Source organism: Elaeis guineensis, chromosome 12 (genome assembly GCF_000442705.2).
Source record: "Elaeis guineensis isolate ETL-2024a chromosome 12, EG11, whole genome shotgun sequence".
Taxonomy (NCBI): domain Eukaryota; kingdom Viridiplantae; phylum Streptophyta; class Magnoliopsida; order Arecales; family Arecaceae; genus Elaeis; species Elaeis guineensis.
In genome coordinates, this window is record NC_026004.2 from 23,265,832 (window position 1) to 23,290,058 (window position 24,227).

General features: G+C 40.2%; 1 non-coding gene across 1 annotated transcript; it reads left to right on the plus strand.

Annotated features, from left to right (window-relative positions):
• The first annotated feature begins 14,063 nt into the window (after window positions 1-14,063).
• Window positions 14,064-14,142, plus strand: LOC114914714 (small nucleolar RNA Z267). Its single transcript, XR_003802327.1, has one exon. It is a non-coding gene; the product is annotated as a small nucleolar RNA Z267 (small nucleolar RNA).
• The last annotated feature ends 10,085 nt before the right edge of the window (window positions 14,143-24,227 follow it).

A 24,227-nucleotide genomic window follows, 5' to 3' on the forward strand; every position in this document is an offset into this window, starting at 1 on the left:
AAGCAAAAGGGTAGTGGCCATAGCTACATAAAGAAAAATCAGACCTATATTAGTACATAAATTATTAATACTAAAGACTTGGACTTTAGTCTAAAGTTTCTCCCAGTATTTTTACGAATTGGTAGCCTCAACCTCCAATTCGAGGAATTACTTTAATTTCTTAGTGGGTACTAGAATCCACACAGACTACACACGAGCTCAACTTTGGTTGGTCAACCCTTGTGTATCTATGGGTAGGTTCACAACCAGTTGTTTCTCTAAACAACTTCTAGTAATTAATTTTGTCCCAGAACCTAATCAGTAGGCTTTGGCCTCCACTGAAAAAATCTGGTTAGGTCCAACCATTAACATGATTTGATTTGGTGAATTGGATCAATAAATGATCAAGTCCAACTTTGGTCGGCCAACCTACCACCATCAGAAAGATTCAAACCAAATTATCATACTATGAATGATAATTTCATTAGTCAATAAGCACCAGGCTTTTGGGCCTCCAATGATTATTAAACTAATGGACTCATTATCACTCACTTAATGGGAGGCTATGACTTAGTTATCAATATAACTTAATCATTTTTAGGACCTAATAATTTTTGAGAATTTTATTAAAGAATATATGAGAAAAAAATATCCAGCCAATTTCAATCCTTCCACTGACTTTACCAAGTCAGATTAAAAAAAGATTTAATTAAAGCCGGCATTAGGAGCACCTAAATCAGTCACACTGATTTACCTAATGACATGGGTGAGCCCTAATCATCAAGTGATCTAATCAAAACCTAATTCACCAAGTTGGCCAGGTAAGTGAGATCAGTGGTGGGGATAAGCCATTAACTCATCAAAGATTGAATCACTGCGAGTAGCTTCCGCTTAAAAATCACTGATCAAACTGTCAAACTTACCTTGGACACCAACCGGTTCATTAGTTTTAATTTGATCAACTTAGTAAATAGGGTTCCACCGCGTATCCATGAATTAAGTCCATCTTGATCTAGTTAAAGATATGGACTCATTCAACTACAATTATTGGAGTTGAGTCTAGAGTATCTTTGACCTAATCTAATTCAACTTTTGATTAGATTTGATCAATTACTCTAATTTAGTCCATTTCTTTAAGCTAACCTTAGGTCAAACCCAATTATGGACCTAATCCATCTAACCTATTGACCCACAAGTTTATGCAATTGTCTTAGGTCTTAATTCACAATTCTAGACCTACTAGATAATACTTAATTCTTTTAATTAAATATTTGGGCTGATGGGTCAAGATTTGGTATTTCAAAAATAATTTTCAAATTTGAAAAGTTTTATTTTCTGTTCACCAAATATGTTGACTCATTACACAAATAGATCAGCACATTTCATAAATAGCAATCCTATTGCTAATTACATAACAGAAAATAACTCAATCAAAATAAATCATGATTATTCCTTTCGCTACTTCATCTGCATGGGATATAATCGCATCGGTACTCCTACCGTCATAGGAGACCCCATCGAATGAGAAGAGAGGGCCTTTAAACCCTACTTTTCTTCTATGATCGGACAGCCATGGCAACTAACCCAATTCGATTACTTGCTACTTGGATCAAGTATATCTAAATATACCAATTTCAAAATTTAAATTTTAAATTTTAAATTTTGAATTTTAAATTTCAAACAAATTTCAAATTTCAAATTTTTGAATTTCAAATTTTGAATTTTAAATTTTGAATTTCAAATTTGAAATTTCAACCAAATTTCAAATTTTAAATTTTGAATTTCAAATTTTTAAATTTTTGAATTTTGAATTTCAAATTTTAAAATTTAAATTTTAAATTTTGAATTTTAAATTTTAAATTTAAACTTTTAGATTACAACTTAATCTATGCATGCAAATATATATATCATACCTAAGAACCTGCTCTGATACCATTTGTGGGAAAATTCAGTGCAGGGGTAAAATGATAATTTTAAAATTTTTTCAAAATCACTATTTTACAGTAAAAATTATTAATTAATCTAATTAATTAATAAAAATTTATCCTACATTAGGATCTAAATATGATATATAGCATGCATGCATTTAAATTTGAAATTCGAATTTGAACAGTAAATACTTTACTGTAATGTGTTCAGAACACAATACCTTTGTACGGATAGTAGATCACCATAATCTGATCGCTGTCGGAAGAGTCTAATCATCACAATGCAGCCACACAGTGTGTCTGGCCTCTGCGAATCGTTCACACGAAGCTCCCGATCAGATCGACTCCTCACGAGTGCTAGCTCGTTGTAGAGGACTTTCGACGGCCGATGCTGATCGAACTCCTTCGATTGATGTCTGCCGATTCTTTAGATGCTCTGGATCATCAGCAGATGTACTTGAGAAGATGTTGAAGATCTTTCTGAAATTTGGTGGGCTCACGACACTCGTAGCTCACCTTCTCACTTCCCAAACTCCAGGCTGAAACCCTGAAGAACTCACTGAAACCCTGCGTATATTTTTTCTTTCTTTTCTTTCTTTTTCTCTCGGAAGGATATAGACCTTCACCTTACACACAAGGATTTCTCACGCCCAGATTTTCTCTTCAAAATTTTTTTTGCACATGCCCACTCTTCTCCTCCTTTTAAAACAACAACCAAGATCTTATCCACGTGAAAGGATAAAGATGAGTAATTGCACATTTGAATTCAAATCAAATTTTGAATTCAAATGAAAATCAATTTATCCCTATCCACTAAGGGTGTGAGAAGAGGAGGGCGTGACTTAATTTGTGCATGAGTGATTTCATGAGAAATATTTTCTCGTGTAATAAATGGGGAACTAAAAGAGGATAAGGTCAAGGTGCTAAGATTGGTTGCTCATTCAAATTCAAACTTTGTTTTGAATTTGAATGGCCAACCAATCATCCTTATCCACTCATTTGGTGCATTAAAGTAGGGCGTGAGGACGGCTTTGCGTGAAAAAAAATTCATGAGAACTTCCTTCTCGTGAATTCAAATGGGCACAGTGGAAGTGAGGTGGCGCAGGGAGGATGGGTCAAGGTGGTTTCATTATTTAAACCAACCTAATTGAACCAAATAAGTTAGGCCCAATTAGACTAATTTAAACCCAACTTAATTAGACTTAATTAGGCTCAATAAAATTCTAATCAAATCAGGAATTGATTAAGCCCAACCCCTGATCAAATCAGGGACCAAACCATCTCGACGATTAGGTCAACTCTTAACCTAATCGGGTCAAACCCAACTGAATCCAATTCAATTGGACTTGATCCAAAAATAATTACTCAATCAAATTGAGTTAATTAGTGATCAAATCACTAATTAAATCTCTCATAAATATTGAGTTCAAATTCGATGAGTAATCGGACATCAGAATTCATCGATATGTAACCCTGATTGAAGAGTCCCAAACCAGTGAGACTCTTGACCCCGGTACCCAAAATGTATGGAACTCGTGATCAGAGAATCTTGATTCTCGATCACAGAGTTTCAGACACGTAGAACTCATAGTCTACGAGCATTAGGACTCTTCATCAGCCATCAGATCAGATAGGAACCTCTAATGTGTGTGACCCCGCAGGTTCGAACCTAAGTCGGTAGCACAGGAACCAATTCCTGTACTAATCGAAGTGACCATCTAGCAATGGTATCCGATGATCGGATAGGTCGAATAGTCACAATCGCAACACTCAGAACCTACGTGAATATGGTTACTGTATAATTCATCCTTTTGACCTCTGTGTTTAGGACGACTCAGGATTAAACTGTCCACCCTGATTAGATCATCCGAATCGTGATCAACTCAAACAGTCCTGTGACTCCTCACAAAGACTACCCTGATCAAGATTTTGCTAAATTGAAATACGACTGTACACAGCTCCTAAACTGGAGTGGTCAATCCCATCTTGACACACGCACTGACAAGTCAAGTACTTGACTACACCCAGCAGCCTTCCGTCACTGAATTAGAAATTCAGGTAGTCCAGTGCCTAAGTGCAGTGAGTTGCTTGCAAGTCACCATGGCGGTCTCAGGTCGGAGGGACATTTATACCCATATTCCATCGGAGCAAATCTTGACAGCAGAAATAGCTCCAGAGTCGGTCACGTTCAGTGCAGATGTACCCTTACATCTCACCTGTATGCCATACCAGTGTCTCCACACTCATTGGTTAAGAAGACAACCAACCTATATGGCACACAATGACCTATACTTGATAAACGTTGTCGTCCTTGGTAACAACGTATCATTTGGTTGCGAACAGAATTATGGACTAAACGACAAATCCTTTTTTGTCGAGTCTAAATAGTCCTAAGGACTTCACCACAACATAGGAGTTCATTAGAAGATGAAATATTTTGTGATGAAAAATGTCAAAATAATTTTTATTAATTTATAATTCATGTACATATGTAAAAATGAGCACAACCGTCAACAGACTGACGATTGGCTTTGGGACACTATTCCCAATAATAGAAACATGCTGAATCAAGAATTTAAGCATCGATAGAATCAATATCGAGGAGACATGGTGCACATCTCCTTCCACCTCAAAATCTGAAGCCATAGCTGCTTCTTCTGGTTCCTACTGCTTGGCTTTCTACTTGTTCTTCTTAAGACAGTTGACTTTCCAATGATCCTCTTCTTTGCAGATATGGCATCTGTTATTCCGACCCCTTGACTTGGATCCGAACTTATTTTTCTTCTTGCCTCTCTCCTTTGAGCGTCCTCTTTCTTGAGCACTGCTCTTCACCTGTAGGCCTTCACCAGTGCTTGAGCCTATCTTACTCCTTGTTTTATTTGACAATAAAGTAGTCTTGACTTCTTCCATCTTTAGCGTATCCTTGCCGTAGAGGATTGTAGTCACGAAGTGATCATAGGACTTTGGCAATGAAGATAACAGGAGAAGAGCCTGGTCCTCTTCATCAACTTTCACTTTTATACTGCGTAGTTGAGAAATCAGCTTGTAGAACATATTCATGTGCTCTAACAGATCACCCCCCTCAGATATTCGTAGACTGTATAATTACTTCTTCACATACAGCTTGTTGGTGAGAGAAGTTGACATGTAGAGTTCTTCAAGCTTCTTCCACAGGTCCATGGTAGTGTCAACATCAGCTACATTGTACATCACTTCATCTGTGAGGCACAATTGTATCATGCTGATAGCCTTTAGATCTAACTCTGTCCATTCTTCATCTTTTTTGCCTGACTTTTCTTTCCCAAGAAGTGCCTTGTGGAGATCTTGTTAAACAAGGATCGCTTTGATCCTCTTCTGCCACAGTCCGAAGTCAATCTTTCCATTAAACTTCAAAATCTCAAACCTAGTTCTCATCTGTAGCTTTTGGGATCATGAAAACCTTTTGATACCACTTGTAGTGCGTCGGACTCAGGCTCAAGAAAAATAGCCCATAAAATTATCCTGCAAACTGTTCTGATTTTCTTTGTCGAAAAATACAGAATTCTTTTTTTGTCCCGACAGACGACGCAAATGTTCAAACAAGAACTCCCAATATGTCGTGAACATAACTAAACAATCACACACACAAACCATAAAAAAAAACACAAGGATTTATGTGATTTGGAGGAAAAACCTCCTACATCCACGAGAAGAGTACCGAGGAAAATCACTATGTAATGGAAAAATAAACATAGAGAACTGATCTTACACCGCACCGGTCATTCTCCAAGAGAGATACCAAACTTCGTACTTCTCTTCTAGTACTCCAGTCCACGATGAGCACCGTACTCTAAGAACAAAAAAATTTCGAAGAAGAAAATCCCTATTTTTTTCTTCTCTCACTTTTATTTTTTTCTTTCTTATCTCCCGTCTGCTAGGACCGGCTGGACTTGAAGACGCACACAGCAAGAGAGAGGGGAGGTTTGCATAAAAAATGAAAACCTCCTATTGCCACGCATTATTGTGCATGGACGAAAGGGCTGGGGAAAGGCCCGATTTGATCGGGTCAACCTTCCCCCTACTTGCAAAAATATAACAAAAAATATGATTATAAACATCTGAAACACCGAGTTTAGAACTGACAGAGTTGTGCCAAACAAGACAATCCCTGCAATCATTTTTAGAAAGTGGGATGGATTGGATCAAGGAGCTCACTTCAGGGGTGAACAACCTGTTTAGCTTATCAATATCCCATTACCCATTAGAAGACAATAGATTGGCCACCTTCCAATCCTCTTGAATCTCTTGGGTATCTATCGAAATAGCACAGGTATTAAGAGGCCTCTGAAATAACCATGCATCAGAAAGGAGGCTGATAGTTTGACCATTGACAACCTGCCAATGAAATCCATCTTGGATCCATTTTGCCAAACGTGCCAGAGAGCGCCACAAAGGAGAAGTCCCTCTGACCGACTGGTAATCACTCCAGGTGGAAAACCGATATTTCGAAAATGCTAATTGAGCCCAAAGAGAACTCCTATTCAGAACCAAATTATCAGCAGCCTTTGCTAACATAGCTTGTTGCCTAGTCTTAAGAGCTTGTAATCCAAGACTGCCTTCTCTCTTTGGAGTACACACCACATCCCATGAAATCAAATGTAGTTTCTGAGCACCTACACCGTGGCCCCAAAAAAATGCCTTGTAAAGCTTCTCCAGCTCAAAAATTGTAGTCCGGGGGATAGGGACATTAGTTAGGAGATAAACAAGAGTGGCGTTAAGAATAGATTGCTGTAGGATCAGATGCCCCGCCTGAGAGAGATGCTTCCGTTTCCATCCTTCCAACCTCTTATGAACCCGATCAATTAAAGGACTAATTAAAATCAGAGAAAGTCAGAGGTGACGTTGAAAGAGGAACTCCCAGGTAACATCAGACGTCTTCGTTTAGCAGCACTTCAAATAGATTAAGAATATATTGTTTGGTGGAATGCCTAACTCTGCTGCTGAACCGAATCTGGGATTTGTTGATAACAATACGCCTGCACCAAATCCTTCAAAATATGAGCATTCTTTGTTGCGGCCCTGTATCATCTGCAAAGAGAAAGTGGGTTGTCACACCTCCGATCCGAGATTGAGAATCGAGGGTCACGGCAACCACCGCATACTTATGAAGAACTCTCTCCATAAGCATGCAAGGTATCTCATCACGATATCAATGCATCGCAGCGGAATAAATTCAAATAATTATTATTCAACTTTAATTCAAGTAATTAAATCAAATGTCTTACATCCAATAAAATTTTTGCTAAAAATAAAATAATAGGTCTAGGTTCAATGAAGTTGACAATACTAATCTCGCTTCTAAAAGCTCTGTCCCAATATTTCTTCCCACGCTCGAAATTAATTGTCTGAATCTGAAAAATAGAAAGAAAGGTAATGAGCTAGACAGCCCAGTAAGTAACAAGCATCTCTACCAGATATTTCAGATGTTATATAATTTTCAAGAATAATGCTGTAATTAAACATAAAAATATATTTCATGCTGATTTAATGTAAATCCAATATTTTCAAATATTCACATATAATATAATCATAAATCCGATTCGATTCAAAACACTCGTAACTCAACAGCCTTACCTATGACCAACGTTTAACCCCCATTGGCGGGGTCCACAGAATACCAGCGCACAACCCCCACTGGCAGGGTCCACAAATACCAGCGCACAACCTCCACTGACAGGGTCCACAAACACCAGCGCACAACCCCCACTGACAGGGTCCACTGAGTACCAACGTATAATCCCCATTGGCGGGGCCCACTGAAACATAGTTAGGCCGAGAGCATAAATCCGATCTATATCAAAACACTTTGTACCACAATATATATCATAATCTTTCACTAAATATGTGCATAAATCGATATACCATAACATTTCAAAAGCACTTTTCTTTAAAAACATAATTTCATAAATCATGCATAATTTCAGAGAATAATTATTTATTTTCAGAATAAATATGGAATATCTCGAGAAGATGATTCATTACTTACCTTTCACGGAGCACTGAACCAATGGATCGACTAACTTCTAATAGATTCTTCCGCGCCTATTATCCAAAATTATATTTTTACATTAATTTAATTCAAAATTAAATCTAACAAATCCCAAAATTAAAATCTCGCTTAAAATCAGACTCGTCTCTAAACTCGATCAGAATCATCAGATGAAGCCTTCCCCTATGCTAATCTTAGAAGGATAACTTTAGAGAGAGAAATCCATCAAGAGAGAGAAAAACAAGCTAGAGAGAGAAAATCTTAGAGAGAGAAAGTAGAGAGAAAGTCCAATTCCAGAGAGAGAAAGTCAGGGTTCAGACAGAAAGAAGAGAGAGAAACTCTCTCTCTCATCAATTTCAATTTTTTTATTTATTTATTTATTTATTTATTTATTTTTTCATACATATATATATATATATAAATATATATATATATATTTATTATTATTATTATTATTATTATTATTATTATTATTATTCTTTTCTTTTCTTTTCTTTTCTTTTTCTTCTTTTCTTTTTCTTCTTTTTCTTCTTTTTTTCTTTCCTTTTCTTTTTTTTTTTTCTCTTTTTCCTTCTTTCTCTTTTCTTTTTCTTCTTTTTCTTTTTCTTCTTTTTTCTTCTTTTCTTCTTTTTCTTAGTTCTTTCCGTGCCGGAACAGAGGACCGGCGTCCTCTGGCCTTAACCGGCCGTTCGGGCCACGGCCGCCGCGGCGGAGGCCGGCGGCCGACGGGGGCCACTCCCCCGGTCACGGAGAAGACATGGCCGGCGATCACTTCCGATCGCCGGTGCCGGAAAATCCAAGGAAAAAGGCCCAAAAACAGGACGTCTTTCCCGACCGAAAGATCGACGATACTCGTCGCCGGCAGCCGTGCACAGGAGCATGGGGAGGAAGGAGAAGAAGGAGGGAAAGAAGAAGGAGACTCACCTCAGCTTCCGGAGACCTCGCCGGCGAGCAATTACGGCGAGAAATCGGACGGTGTCCGCGACTCTAATTCGAGAAAATCGGAGAGAAGGAGAGAGGGAGGAGGCCAATGATCGGTCTCAAGAGGGAGGGGGTCTTCTTATAGAGCACCCTAGGACTCCGAGGGGTCCTAGGAGTCCTAATTTGCCCGGGACTTGCCGGAGAAGAAGACTCCTACCGGGAGTCTTCTTCCCGGTTTTACTCTGTTTTTCCTCTCTTTTTTTTTTTTTTTTTCGTTTGAATGGCTTTGGTGGGCTGAGGTTTGGGCTATAACATGGGTAATATTAGACCCTCCTTGGCGAGGCCGGTAACCATGGAGACCACCCACTAAAACCTGAGCCTGCAGTAATCTCGACAACATATCAGAGCAGAAAATGAATAGAAATGGCGATAGCGGGCAACCTTGTGGTAACCCACCAGAAGAATGGAACCAAGATGTTGGAACACCGTTCACCAGAATAGAGAACCTAGGCTGGGTCACATAGCACATTATCCATTGAATGAATTTGGGATGAAACCCACAACAGCCAAGAATAGTTTCAAGATATCTCCAATTAATTCTGTCGTATGCCTTCTCCGTATCAGCTTTGATCACCATAAGAGACTGGTTTGTGGATCTGGAGTTAAAAGAGTGAAAAATTTCTTAAGCAATCATGATATTATCAGAAATGTTCCTATCTGGCACAAAGGCTCTTTATTCAGGTGCTATCAAATATGTTAGGAGAGGTTTAATACGATTGGCAATAATCTTGGCTACCAGCTTTTAGGCGGTGTTACACAGACTGATTGAACGATAATCGCTGACTCCCCTCGGGTTATCCTTCTTCGGAATCAAAACCACATAGCTGTTCTTCCAATTGTAAGGCATAGAGCAAGAACCAAATACATCTTGAACCGCAGCAACCAAATCGTTTCTTATAATTTGCCAGAAATGTTTCAAGAAGAGAGATTGGAAACCAGAAGGCTCAGGGGCACGATCAGATTGAAGCTGGGAAAGAGCCTCAGTAATTTCATTTTCGAATATCTGAGCCACAAGTCTCTGGTTCTGAGCTTCAGTAATTTTATTGTGGATCGAAGGGAGCATGGCCTGCATCCTGACACTGCCACATAGATTGAAAGTGGTTAATGATAGCACCTGTGATTTTGTACTTTTAAGTTCACGTTCATTTTTGGTAAGTTTGATTTGAATGCATGATGGACTTTGAGATACGTGATCAGCACATATTTGATTAAATTTTGCATGGACCCGTATATATATATTAGGTAGCACTATTGACATCCATTTCCACCTAGTTGGAACCTTCATTTGTCTCCCTTTCGCGAAAGACCTTATAAATATATGGCAAGTATATTTTGGTGAGTGTTGGTAATAGGATCGATCTATCCGGTTGCCTGGTTTTTTTTTTTTTTTTGAGCTCTACCATAAATTTAAACTATGTAATGATAAACTTTGAAAAGGTGAAGCAAAAAAATATGTTTCTTGTGAAACTTTTGTGCCATGCACATGATAAAAAGCATGATGGAATTGTTTAAGGTTATAATACTCAGTTATCGTACTCTGGGGCCCAATCCTTGTACCAAACTTTTTTCTTGCAGTGTTGGTATATATACAATTCATGAGTGTGGTGTGATTTATAAGAGCCAGTGATGCAAAGCACCTCCTTGTGCTACATCAGAAAGCTATATCTTGTTGTAAAGAAACCGTTTTATATAATTGGGTTGGGCCTCCTAAACTTTTCATGCTTATTTTTCTAACATTATCTTAGACATTAACTGCACTCTTATTTTGGTTTATCAAATTTGTTTGTTTGTTAATTAATAAATAAGATACCAAGTGAAGGTGAGTTCATTTAGTTATCTTAGATATTTGATTATTACGCTTGGATTTATTTATCTCTCAAAAAAACCGCTAGAGAAGAGAAAGGAAACCAAGATTAGTACATTTAGTAAAGAAGCATATATTTATTTTTTTAAAAAAAATTAATGAATAGATGAATGTTTGCTTTTTTGTAAAATAATAAGATCATTTGACTTCATTTCCCTCTTTTGGCTATATATTACACATAGATATATGTTTGTGAAATCCTGAATGTAATTCAATGAAGTTTTGAAAGAGATTAAGAGAAAATCTACAAGCATATCCTACCATAAATTATTACTTAGTTTTTGTTTGTCCTTTGAGATTTTGTTGTTGCCTAGGGTTGTCAAGAGTAGCTTGAGTTCAGCTCAAGCTCAAATATACACTCAATTAAACTAGACTCAAAGTTAATTGAGCTGAGATTGGACTTGGTTGTTAGACTTAAATTAATCCCTATACAAGCTTTAAAACAGCTTGGCCTCAACAATGCATGAAAATGGATGTGTGTGTGTTAATGTATAAAAACTTTGATCAATAGGTTAGAATATCATTTAAATGGTAATAATTTTTTTTGCTATATAATATTTTTTTTCTCTAGAATTTATGTTTAAGAATTTCATTATTGAATTATTTAATTCTTAAAATCAATTTAAACTTGAATTTGCCCATGATTGAATTGATGATGGAATAGTTTTAGATTATTAAGCTGATTTAGATACGTTTACGTTTGGCCATGTTTGAAATTGGGATAGCAATATGAATGGGCTAAGTCTAGGCTGAGCAAATAAGTCCGATCCAATGATATGGCCCAAACAATGTAATATAAAATCCATGAATCAGTCTATTGACAATCAAGTTCAGTCGAACAATAAAGTAGCCAAGCCTGATCTCAAACATCATATCCAAAATTGATTTCAAGATGAACTAGAGCAGACCTAAACAAAGATCAAATAACCCCTATTTTCGCCCTTTTTTTCTCCTCTTATGGGGTACAAGATCGTTGTTTTCTCCAACTCTTTGCAAATTCACACACTCAAACCTTACTCAAAGGTCAACAAGTGAAATTTTTCTAACCTATCAACACATGAACAAAGACCACAAGCCATGGTAAGTTTGAGCAGCAGTCCCATGGAGTGAGATGGAAGGGACCCTTTAAATGGGTACATGGAAGGCTGTGACGGGCAACAACATGATGCAAGGGAATCGAGCGGTAGTTAATTAAGCAGGAGGTGTTGGAGAAGAGAAGGGAAAGAGAGGAGAGAAGCTGTGTGGCCTCTCCGTCCTGCTAGTATTATTGATGGACCACTTGACGGGGATGAGAGGTCGAGCGCATTCACGTCACCCCCACGCTTCGAGAAGCCAGTGGGCGACGCGGGCGGTGCGCTGACACCCGCACGTCCGCCACCCAAGGCCCTTCCATGCTTGTCGTGCACTCTTCTCTCTTCTCTCTCTATCTCTGTCTATCCATCCACCCTTCTCTCTCTACGGCCACGAGTGAGTTCATGGAATCCCACGGACAGAGATGCCCCTTGTCGGGCAGGTGGGACCCAGCTTACGGGATGGGGCCATGGACCTTACCTCACCTTACCGTCCCTTACCTTGAGTTCAGCAGTACTTTGAACTTGGCCGTGTGAGTTGTGACCGCTGCACGTTTGGTTGGACGTGATTGATGGGATTCACTTCCGCACATGAGAGGAGAAGAGAGAGAAAACTGCAGTACATGCACTGGTATATATTGTGCTTTCTAAGCAAACAGCTCTGATTATTGGCTGCTTGTTGTGTTCCTTTGTATTCATATTTATCTTAATTCCAAGAATAATATTTTTTTTTGTGAAACAAATACCGTTCCTTTTTTAGCTGGTATTGATATATGTATCGATATGTAATTATTTTTTTAGAATGTTATTGTGGTTTCTAAACAACAGCTCTGATTGGCTGTATGTTCCTTTGTATTCATATTTATCTTCATTCTAAAAATAATATTTTTCTTGGTAAAACAAATAATGTCTCTTTTTTTTTTAGCTATTATATTAATATATATAGAACTGGACTCGAATCGGACTAATTTCGAATCGAACTTCGGATCTGGCCCAACATAGTTCAGATCGGATTTGGACCTAAATTTAGAGTCCATTTATCTTTCGGATCGAGCTCGAGTATACTTTTAGCCCGATCCAGACCTGGCCCGAGCCCCGTCTGAAGTTCAACCCATTTATTTTCAGCCAGAATCTAATCCGAAGTTCAGCCCATTTATTATTATGAGTTAGCCTGAGCCCGATTCCATGCCACCCACCCTTCTTAATTTTTATGAGTTAGCTTGAGTGCCCAGTTTCAGTTTGATAGTTTTGATTTTCATCTTCGGTCTTCCAGACTTCCCCATTTGATGTCCTGGCCCCTGGTTGTGGACCGTGATCCTTATTCGTCCACCGGCCATTGCCTTCTTCGTCTTCTTCCATCACCGATGAGGGTGTCTTGTCTTCACCCATCGGCCATTGGTGTTCGTCGAACTTCCAACTTCCGTCTTCCACTAAAAAAGGGAGACCGACGGCAACATTCAGATGAAAAGATCCCTCACCATCTTCTATTTTACGGACTTCCCCCATCATCGACTCCAATATTCCATCTTCCCCCATTTGCCATCGTTAACGCGGCGATGCCAGTCTTCCATCTTCCTTCATTGACCATCACCGATGTCGGTCTTCCTGTCTTTGTCCATTGCCATCATCGTTCCACGTTTCAGATTTGACTCCTACATAATCTCCTTCCTCGATGTCTTACATCTTGATCCTTGAACAAATTAAGACTCTAAATCCCTATCTCAATCTCTATTGCCAACTGTGAACCCTATTATGTTATTATATACTAGAGATGATAAGGCTGCTGAAATATGAATTGTAGAGGCTTGTTTACATTCCCCGGAAATAATCAAGCTTTTGATTATGATAGCTTTAATCTTTTTCCATTGCCCAATCATCTTTTTGTTTCTTGTGATCTTTGATTTTTTTTTTTTTTTTTTTTGACCTTCGATCAAATGGTGAAGATGCTGTGAGTTGATCTGGTTTACCTTGCCTTTATACGCTCTGCAAGCCTGTTCTTGTTCCCCTTCTTTTTTATAAATTAGAATACTGCTAACCCTTCTTTAATCTTCTTTTTTTATTTTCTATTTCAGTGGGTCTGTGGGCTATGGGTGGTAGTATTTATTAGATACTTTGTATTTTTTTCTCTGCTAATAGGAGGCTTAGACCTTTCTGTGATCAAATCCGAACACAATGATAGTTTTTTGTAATTAATGTCCTAGGATTCGATACCTAAAGTGCCTATGATGGTTATAAATATACTTTGAGCAAATAGCAATTACTTCGAAAAGACATCAATCTGAGGCTTACTTTGCTTTTTGCACTGTAGATCTCTGAGCAATTTGGGTGTTCTTGCAACATGTAATCATCTGATATGGCTAAAAAGAATCTACAGCATAATTTTAGAAGTAATTTAACTATGAGAACTGTTTTATCCTTAATTTTTTATTTTTTTCTTGAAACCCTCATTATATTTCATCTAATCTTTTAGGTTTTTGACTGATATCAAACTACATAAATTTTAAATCCTCTTTTAGCCATGTACTGCTATTGATTGATGCGTGCATAATGTTTTTCCTGTAGGTTTTCTATTCTGAGAGTTTTTTATTTATGTTGTAATTGGATATTAGCTAGTTTTTTTGAGTAATTTATAGTATTATTTGTGCAGATTATTTTACTAATATTTGAATCTAAAATGGATGAAAATGAGACTGATGAACATATAAGAAATGAGGGTGATAAAAATGAAGATAATTCTGAAATTGATTGTGACAAATATTCTAAGAAAAGATCTTAGGTATGGAATCATCTTATTGAAGAAGAAAATCTGATAGATCAATAGCTACATGTAAATATTATAAAAAGATATTAAGTGGTAGTACTAAAGGAGGAACAAGTCGTCTAAAACAGCATCTTGAAAATGTTTGCAAGAAATATCAAAAGAATCCAGTTAATCAAATGTTCATAGTAGCAAGTTCAAAAGATTTGATGAAGTCTTTTAAATTCAACTAAGAAGAGCAGAAAATTATTTGTAAAATTTATCATATATGCCAAACTTCCCTTTCGTACTGTTAAGCATCCTGTTTTTTTTTTATTTTATGATATCTATTCAACTGTTGTTTAATATTATTGATTGTAAAGCAGCAAGAAATGATTATATGACTTTATATCAAGCAAAAAAGAAGAAATTACATAATACATTTAAGAAATTAAGTTCTCGGATTAGTTTTACTATGGATATTTGGACATCAAATCAAAAAATTAGTTATATTTCTCTCATAGCATATTATATTGATTTTAAATTTAATTTGCATAAGAAGATAATTGGTTTCAAGAAACTAGCATACCCTCATACGAGTTTTATAATTGAAGATGTTATTAGAAAATACTTTCTTGAATGAAAATTGGATTCTAAAATATGTGCTTTTATTTTAGATAATTACTCTACAAATGATGCTGTAATTAGAAGGATTCAAGATCACTTTCATTACTGAATGTTATTTAATGGGGAGTATAGTCATATTAGATATTGTGCACACATATTAAACATTATGGTTCAAGATGAAATGAAAATAATTCATGAAATCATTGAATGTATCAGGAAGATTATTAGATATGTGTCTATATCTCTATCTCGAATGCAAGTATTTAATAAAATTACACAACATATGAGATTTTCTACTAAAAAAGAGCTCACTTTAGATATTGCTACAAGATGAAATTTTACTTATGAAATATTAATTGATGTAATTATTTATAAAGATATTTTTAGTAGATATACAACCGAACATTCACGTTTGTATCCCAGCAATGATGAATAGAAACAAGCTAATGTAATTCTTAAATTCTTAGAAGGCTTTTTAAATATCACTAAAGTACTTTCTGCTTACAAGTATCCCACATCTAATTTATATGTAAAAAAAATTAAAAAATTAGGCTTTATTAATGTATGGGAGTATTGATACTAATGATATACTGAAGCAGCTAATAAATGAGATGCAAAAGAAGTTCAACAAATATTGATCTCAAAGCAATATTTTATTGATCATTTCTTCTATTTTGGATCTCAAATCAAAGTTGATATTTATAGAATTTTGTTATCAAATGACATTTGATGTAGATGAAAGTAAGAAGAAGATTGATGATATTCGTATTTGTCTTTATAGATTTTATAATGAGTATGCAGATGCAAGAAAAGTACCATCTTTTATAAGTTCAAATAAGCTAACAGCTGATTTTGATGAACAAAATGATATAAATTCAGTTTCTTCTTTTAACTTAAGTAAAATAAAATTTGACATGAATTTTGTTCAGTTTAAAAATCAAAATTCTTCTAAAAGGTCAAAGAGATTAGAGTTAGATAATTATTTGGATGATGATATACTTTCTGATATAAAAGATAAGCAGTTTGATTTCTTGACATAGTAGAAGAGCAATGCAGCAGTCTATTCTGTATTGTCAAGAATGGCTAAAGATATTTTAGCTATTCCAATCTCTACTGTTTCATCAGAATCGGCATTCAGTACTAATAGTAGAGTTGTAGACCGGCATCGAAGTTTATTGAGTTCGTCTACCATCGAGATCTTAGTTTGTACCCAAGATTGGTTTCATGAAGAATATAACGAAAGTATATAAATATTTTAAATTTATGTTATATTTTTTATTTGCTTATAGTGTTTATATTTCGAAAATTTATGATTGTTGATTGATATGTGTGTTAACAGTTGTAAGTGGTTTAAATTTTTTAAAGTTTAATGCGGATGATGGCACATCGGAGCAAGTCGAGCAGTAAAGTTAGGACATTGATATAATATTATGTAACTATTTTTATAATATTTTTTTAATTCAAATCAAGTTATAAATTTTTATATTTAATAATTTTTTTATTTTTTTATTATTTAATTTATTTTAAATACAGATTTTCATGATAATGAATGAATGAAGATGAAAAAAAATATAATTTATTGAAATTCAACTCATACGAACAATTTTAGAAAATCTGAAGTTTGAAGAAGTAAACCAACTTGTCTTGGCTCTAGAAAATTAGTTTTTTTACGAATTAAATTAAAAAATCAGAATTCAACTGTTGTTTCAGTACTTTGTTCTGTGTTTACTTTATTCTGTGTGTACTTTCATATATGTTTGGACTCATGGGATACTATTCCAAAGTTTTGGATTTTGCCGGAAACACTGTTTTGGTCTGTGAAATCACAGGATGTGTGGACATTTACAGCTAGGGGAATGCCTTTCACTTTATTTATACGGACTGTGCAAGATGATATTTTGTTTCTTCGGGGGCATCTCACATCTTCAACAACTGATGCTCTATACAGGCTGGAATTGGATATGTCTGGTAGCTTATGAGTTTACTGGATAGTTTTTCATGATTCTTCCATTGTTCCAATTGCCTTAATGTTCCTATCTGTGTTTTGATTGCAGGAGGTTTTGGTCTTTTTGATACTCATTTTGTGTAATTAACTATACTTAGTTGTACCTTTCTTAATTTCTTTAATATTAATAAACAGCCATTGATTCCACTATTTTATCAAAAAAAAGAAAACCTGCAACATGAATGTGTGATTAATTTTTCTGGATGCAATGCTCAGTCTGTAGGCTACAGCCAGTTGCAAACAACTTGTAATTTTGCAGCCTAATTTTACAGGCTGTAGCTTAATTTTTCAGCTCACAACAACAAAATGCAAATAATATGGTTTGGCCCGAATCCATTCAAGCTGGGCTCGAGCTTAAGTCCGACCCATTGCAAACAATCTGGGTAGGCTTGATGGAGTTCGGATCAGATTTGGATTTAAGTGCAGATCAAGTTTGGACTTTAAAAATTTGCGAACCTAAATCCGATCCGAAGTGCGAAAAAAATTTCAGACCAAATTTGAATAGAGATGTGATCCGGCCAAATTCGAGTCCCAGACATATAGATGGGGTTGGAATTGGCCTTGGGTGGGGCTGGAATTGGTCCAAACCGGCCTTAGGTTTATCGGACCAAGCAAACTCGAGATCAGGTTTCGAACTCAGCCCAAAACAATTTGAACTGGATTTTGACTAAGATTTAGAGACACTTAATTTTTGGACCAAACACAAATATTTCAATCTGATCTAAATCCGAGCTCATTCAAGATCTGATATTAAGTCTGATTGAAACCAAATGCTGGAGTATTCTTAGCTGTTTGAACGGATTCCGACGTCAGATTCGTGTGACCTAGGTATCATGGAGGACCGGCCTCAGGCCTTGGTGCGAGCCCCACTGTCTCCATCCATAGGAGCTTGGGCGTTGTCATTTTCGAGGCCAAAGTGAGTGGGGGCAATTCACGTGCTATGAATCATCACCATTCAACTTCAAACAAAATATAAAAAGAAAAAGATATAAAGGACAAAAAAAAAAAAAAAAAAAAAAAAAAAAAGGAGAGAGAGAACAGAAGGGGCAAAGAAGCACCCAAGCATGACCCCAAATTCTCACAGGCTCCAGGCAAAGCTGGCAGGCCCAAACAAGGATCATTGAAGAACTAGCGAACTTGGTGATGGCCTTGGTGCCCCCGGAGACAGCGTGCTTAGCAAGCTAATTATCGGGGAGGATGAGGGAGATGGAGGTCTGGATCTCCTGGGAGGTGACGGTCGGCTTCTTGTTGTAGCAAGAGAAGTGGGAAGTCTCCTGGGCGAGCTTCTCAAAAATGTGGTTGATGAAGCAGTTCATGATGCCCATAGCCTTACTAGAGATCCTGATGTCCACGTAGACCTGCTTCAACACGTTGAGGATGTAGTTCTTGTACGTCTCTCGCTGCTTTTCTTCGCTTTCTTCTTCTTCTTCTTCTTCTTCTTCTTCTGGTTGTTGCCGGCAGCCCCCTCCTTCGACGGGAGGCACTTCTCGGCCTTGGGTTTCTTCTCAGCACGGGCCTTCTCAACCACCGTCTTCTTCTCTTTGTCCTCCGCCGCCGGCTTCTCCAAAACAGACTTCTTCTCCACCGGCTTGCCATTGGAATTAAGGTTAAGGGGAGGGTCTGAGGTGGACTGAAATTGGGCCTAATTTTTTTCAGCCTGGCCCAATCAGATTCAGACCGGGCTCAGGCCTGGGTTTGGGCTAAGTTCGGGCTTGGATTTTTTAAAAAATTTTTGGACTTAACCCAGCTCGAAATCCGAAAAAAATCAAACCGAGAAATTCTTTGTGCACCGCATGCAGTGTAGTAAAAATATACCGTCCCATCTTATTGGACTATACATAGCTTCCACTTTCTAATGCGTATTTAATATCTGTAGTTTTACTTTTTCGTTCGAAATTTTGAATGATAAAAATATTTTTTTTTTATGAAAAAATTATGATATCCTATGGCTATAGTATGAGATTCTACGATCAAATTATGATTACCTTTACAACAAGAAGTTATAATTTTTTTTTGAAAGTCAAAAAGAGAAAAGAACTTTTTTTGTCATTAAAAATTTATAAAATTTTTAAATAATAATCATGACTTTTTATGATCAAATTATGACTTGCTGTTGTACAGAAAGTCATAACTTGATTGTAGGATAGCCATTTGATGTCACAATTTTTTCATAAAAAAAAATATATTTTTATTATTTAAAATTTTAAATAAAAAAATAAAACTGCAGATATTAAGCGTACGTTGGAAAGCAGGAGCTACGTGGTCTAATAAGATAAAATGATACATTTTTACTGCACATGCTGCACAAAAAATTACTCATTCGAGCTCCGGCTCTCGAATAAGGGCATGGCCTGATTTGGCCCAGCCCGGTCTATTTCCAACCCTGCTCAATGTGTAATTTTTTTTGGAGAATGTTACAAGTCCTTACATTTTATATGTAGATTCCTATCAACTTTTCTTTAAAATTATTAGGTCTAACTTGTGTTGTTGATTCATTTCTTCGACAATTTTATGTCCCTTGGAACAAATCACCGGTTAACGGTCATGTTAGAGAAGTTTGCAGTAGATCATGAATTTATTGATTCGTTCTTTTTTAAGTTTTGATGACTCTTTCTGGCCGTATTTGGCATTGTTTAAAAAATATGTATGTATGTATTTATGTATGGTTGCGTTGCTTGAATAATTCTAAAAGTAGAAAAAATTAATAAATCTGATTTTTAGCTCTTTATTCTACTTTGTAGCACTAGACATGTCCTGATATACACATTCACAAGCATAGCAAACAATGGTTTGTTATTATCGAAATAAATTTTGTTAAAAATAAGTTTGTAAAGCGGGGTTACTAGTGTTCATTGTTTCACATCAGATACAAAGGTGGGAATAGTCAAACAATATCTGAAAGCTACGTTTTACGAGGCAAAGAATATAGGAATCCGCACGAAGGTTTTATTTTTGAGAAAATATTGGATGTTATCCAACCTCATTTATAATTAAGAAAATAAATAAGACTACAATAAAAGAGCCCACAACAGTAGGCTCAGGATCAGAATATTACAACTGTTGCGGCCAATCCTTTCGTCGTCTGATCGCCGGGAACGAACGTCTGTAAAAGAAAGTCCGCACTGATCGGAGGCGGCTCTGGCGGGGACCCTCCGACGGTCAAGTCAGAGAGGAGACTGGGCAACAGTGAAAAGAAGACAAAGAGCTCAATCGAGAGAGGGAAAGAGAGAGAGAGAGCAAGTCTGGGAGTTTTTTCCTCGGAGCCCCTAGCATTGTTGCCTTCCCCGATATATATAGTGGAGCGCGGTATGGCGCCGTCATTAATGGCGCGGACAATTGAAGAATTGTCAATTCACCGTAGACTGTCAGAGTCGCCGTAAAGGTGTCAAATCGTCGTGAGGCTGTCAAATCGCTAGAGTTGACCCATGCTCTAGGTGGGATAATGCCCCTAGGCGGCAGTGCCGCATGCTGTTGTCAGGACCGACAGTCTCTGACAGTAGTACGGCGATCGGAGGAGTCGACCGACCTTGGGTCGGTGGCCAGCTGAGGGGCGTCGGATAGAGATTCGGACCCTCCGACGGTCAGTCGGGCGTGTCGTGGGAGTCGGGCATCGGACCTCCTGGTACAGTCGGTCGGGAGGGCAGAAAGGGTCTGCCCGACCGACGTACCTTCGGTTGGTCGGTCGGTTTCAGTCGGTCGGTCGATCGGAAGGTCGGCCGGTCGGTCGGTCGGTCGATCGGTCGGTCGATCGATCGGTCGGTCGGCCGGTCAGTCGGTATATCCCAACAGTTGCCCCCCTCACTCCTGAGCCTGACATCGCATTACCCCGTGCCACCACGCAGGCGAAAGGAGTGGATTCCTTGCCACGTCCTGGACCGAGTTTACCGATCACACCGATAGATGGTCCGGTCAGGTCGATGTCAGACATCCCGTTGTTTGATGATGGGACGTCAAACAATCCGGTGCTAGGCGATCGGGTGCCGGATGATTCGATGTCAGACGATCGGGCGCCGGACGATTCGGTGTCAGATGATCGGGTGCCGGACGATTCGGTGTCAGACGATCGGGCGTCCGGTGCTTTTTTGGGGAACGCAAACCGCCGCCCAGCGCCGGTTCTGGGAGTGCGGGGCGCTGTCAGGCGTCCCATCGGGAATGCAAATCGCCGCGGGTGATTTAACTCTGAACCGCGGCCCTTTCGCCACGTGTCGAAGGTCATTGGGCCAGCGTCCTCCGCATTTAATGAAGGCGGTGCGGCCTTCCCGGGATGCCGCCACGTGTCGCCCATCCGGGAGATCTCGGTCGGCGCGGGGTCATCTTGGCTATCGAACGGCCCTATATATATAGGACCACTTGCGCTTGAAGCCCCATCCTTGACGATTTGCTGCGGAGACTCTGCCCGAGTGCTTCTTCCGTCGTCGCCGGCAGCTGCCTTCTCTTCCGCTCTCGCAAGGGTCCAGCCGGGGTTCGTGCTTCCTCCTGTTTTGCCTTAGCTTTCCTTTAAACCTCCTTCCTTCCGTTTCCTTCTTCTTTGGTCTCGCCTTTCTTGGTTCTGGTGCGATGGCCGAAAACTCATCTCGGGGGGCTCGGTCGGGAAACCCGACCGATGACCCTCGGTCAGCTCCGGAAGTTGAGGTTTCCTCGCTTTCGGGGCCGAACGTTGATCGGCTTCGGGATCAGTATCGTATCCCGGAGCAGTTCCAACTTTCCGCCCCCGGGGTCGGCGGTCGGGTTAACAACCCTCCGCCAGGCCAGGTGGCGCTGTACGTCGAAGATCTTCGCGCGGGTCTTCGGCTTCCGATTCCGGAGTTCGTCCGAAATCTGCTGGATTATTACGGACTTTGTCCGGCGCAACTGGCGCCGAACTCTGTCCGTCTGATAATCAGCTTCGTCCTGTTGTGTCAGCTTCTGTCAACCAACCCTCGTATCTCTCTCTTCCGGGCATTTTTTGTCCTCCGACCCCATCCTAAGGCCCGAGGGTGGTGGCTCTTCAACCCCCGGAAGGGTCTTTCCTTCATCACTAGCCTTCCATCGTCCATCCACGGGTGGAAGAACCAGTTTTTCTTTGTTTCATCTTCTTCTCCCTGGGGCTTCCCTTCTTACTGGGGCGTGCCCCGAACCGAGGCGAACGAGAACAGCCGGGTGGAGGCGGACGACCGGGAGGACTTCCACCGACTCAAGGACATGTCGGTCCCGAAGCAGAGGGAGCTTGTTACCGAACAAGCCCTCTATGACGCTGGCCTGAGCTTGGTCCCCCATCTAGGTATCGCCCGATCCACCGGTCGTCTCTTCATTTGGCTTTCATTCTCTTGCTTATATTAATATTCCTGTCGGTATCGTAGGGACACCGCCGAGGATGAGGCCGACCGACGTCGAAATCCGACAGTATGCAGCGAGGAAGAGGCCGGCATCGGGGGCCGGACCTTCGCGACTGCCGAAGAAACCCTCCACAGCGGTGCCGACCGTCGAGGCGTCGGCGACCGACCAGTCGGAGCCGGTGATAGCACTCGCGGCTCCGGCGGTGCAACCGGAGGAGCGGAGGGCGGAGGAAGCGACTGAAGGGACGTCGGTGGCTTCGCCGGCGGGTGTGGCGTCGGATACCGTTCGGGAACCCGAACACCATCCGACGGCGTCTGCGGCTGCAACGGGGTGTACCGCGTCGAACTCGAGCATCCCCTCCTTACCGGATCCGCTGGCTGGGGTGGCCGATCGGGGGAAAGCCCCGATGGACTCCGCTGACGACACAAGGTCGGGGAGTCGCACTGTGCCGCCCAGCGCTCAGTTCTCCGAAGGAGCGTCGGCGCTGGCCGACCACAACCTGGCCAGGAGGCTGTGCCAGGGGATCCTCCTCCCGACCGACGTGGAGGTGCTGAGGTCTCGACAAGTAATCGAGATTCTATCTTCGTTTTACCCGACCATGGTCGGGGTAAGTTTTACTTCGCTTCCCCTTTCTTTAGTGTCTTCATTATTTCATTTTCCTGACGTAGTGCCCGCGTTCGCAGCTGATCTATACCATGTCCGAACTTGAAGCCGGGTACCGGAGATTCGAGAACGTCCGGGTGGCTTGGAAGGACAGAGCGGCGGCTGTCGAAGCCGACCGGGCAATGCTGGTCGAACACCTGAAACAGTCGACCGATCGGGAGGCGAAGTTGGTGGACGAGGTCTCTCGTCTCGGGTCCGAGCTCAAGTCGGCCCGAAAAGAAGCCAAACGCAAGGGTCGGATTGCGCATCGTCTGCGGTGCGAGCGGGACGGCGTCGCCGCCGAACTCGAGGGCGAACGCGAGCAGCTCCGAGTCAGTCTGGAGAAGCTCGTCAGGGCTGAGGAGGATCTGTCGATCGCCCAGGCCGACGCCGACATAGCGAAGGCAGAGGCGGAGTTGGCGAAGGACTCTCTCGGCCGGGCAGAAGCGGAAGCAAGGTCGGCGAAGGAGTCGGCGAGTCGGGCGGTGGACGACTTTCGCGGCACCGACCAGTACCGAGAGGAGATGTTGGAGTCCGGCTTCGCGTCGTACCGGGTGGGGTACGAGGATGGTCGGGATGCGGTTCAAGCCCTGTACCCGGAGCTGGATCTCAGCAGCATCGTCCCGCCGGGAGTCGAGGACCAAGCCACGGAAGAGATGGTCGACCCATCGTCGGGAGGTGTCGCCGTGGCGGGAGAGGCCATCCAGGAACAGATTGCCGAAGGAGAGACGGCCGTGACTCGTGATCCGGCACCGACCGCCAGTCCGTTGCCGACCGACGATCCTGTTCCGGCAGTCGACCAAGTGCTGATCGCGGTGGACACGTCGGTCATCCTCGAGCTTCCGTCGGTCGAGGAGATTGACTCGAAAGGATGACCGTGGCCTCATCCTCTTTTATCCTTTTTGTTTTTCTTAGAACGCTTGTAACCGGGCTTCGGCCCGATTTTGTAAAGCCTATTTTGATCTCTAATGAAATCAAAGTCTTGGACTTAAATTTTTTCCTTTGCCTGTTTTTCTCTTTTCTCACGTGTTGTAGAATGCATCTGAACAC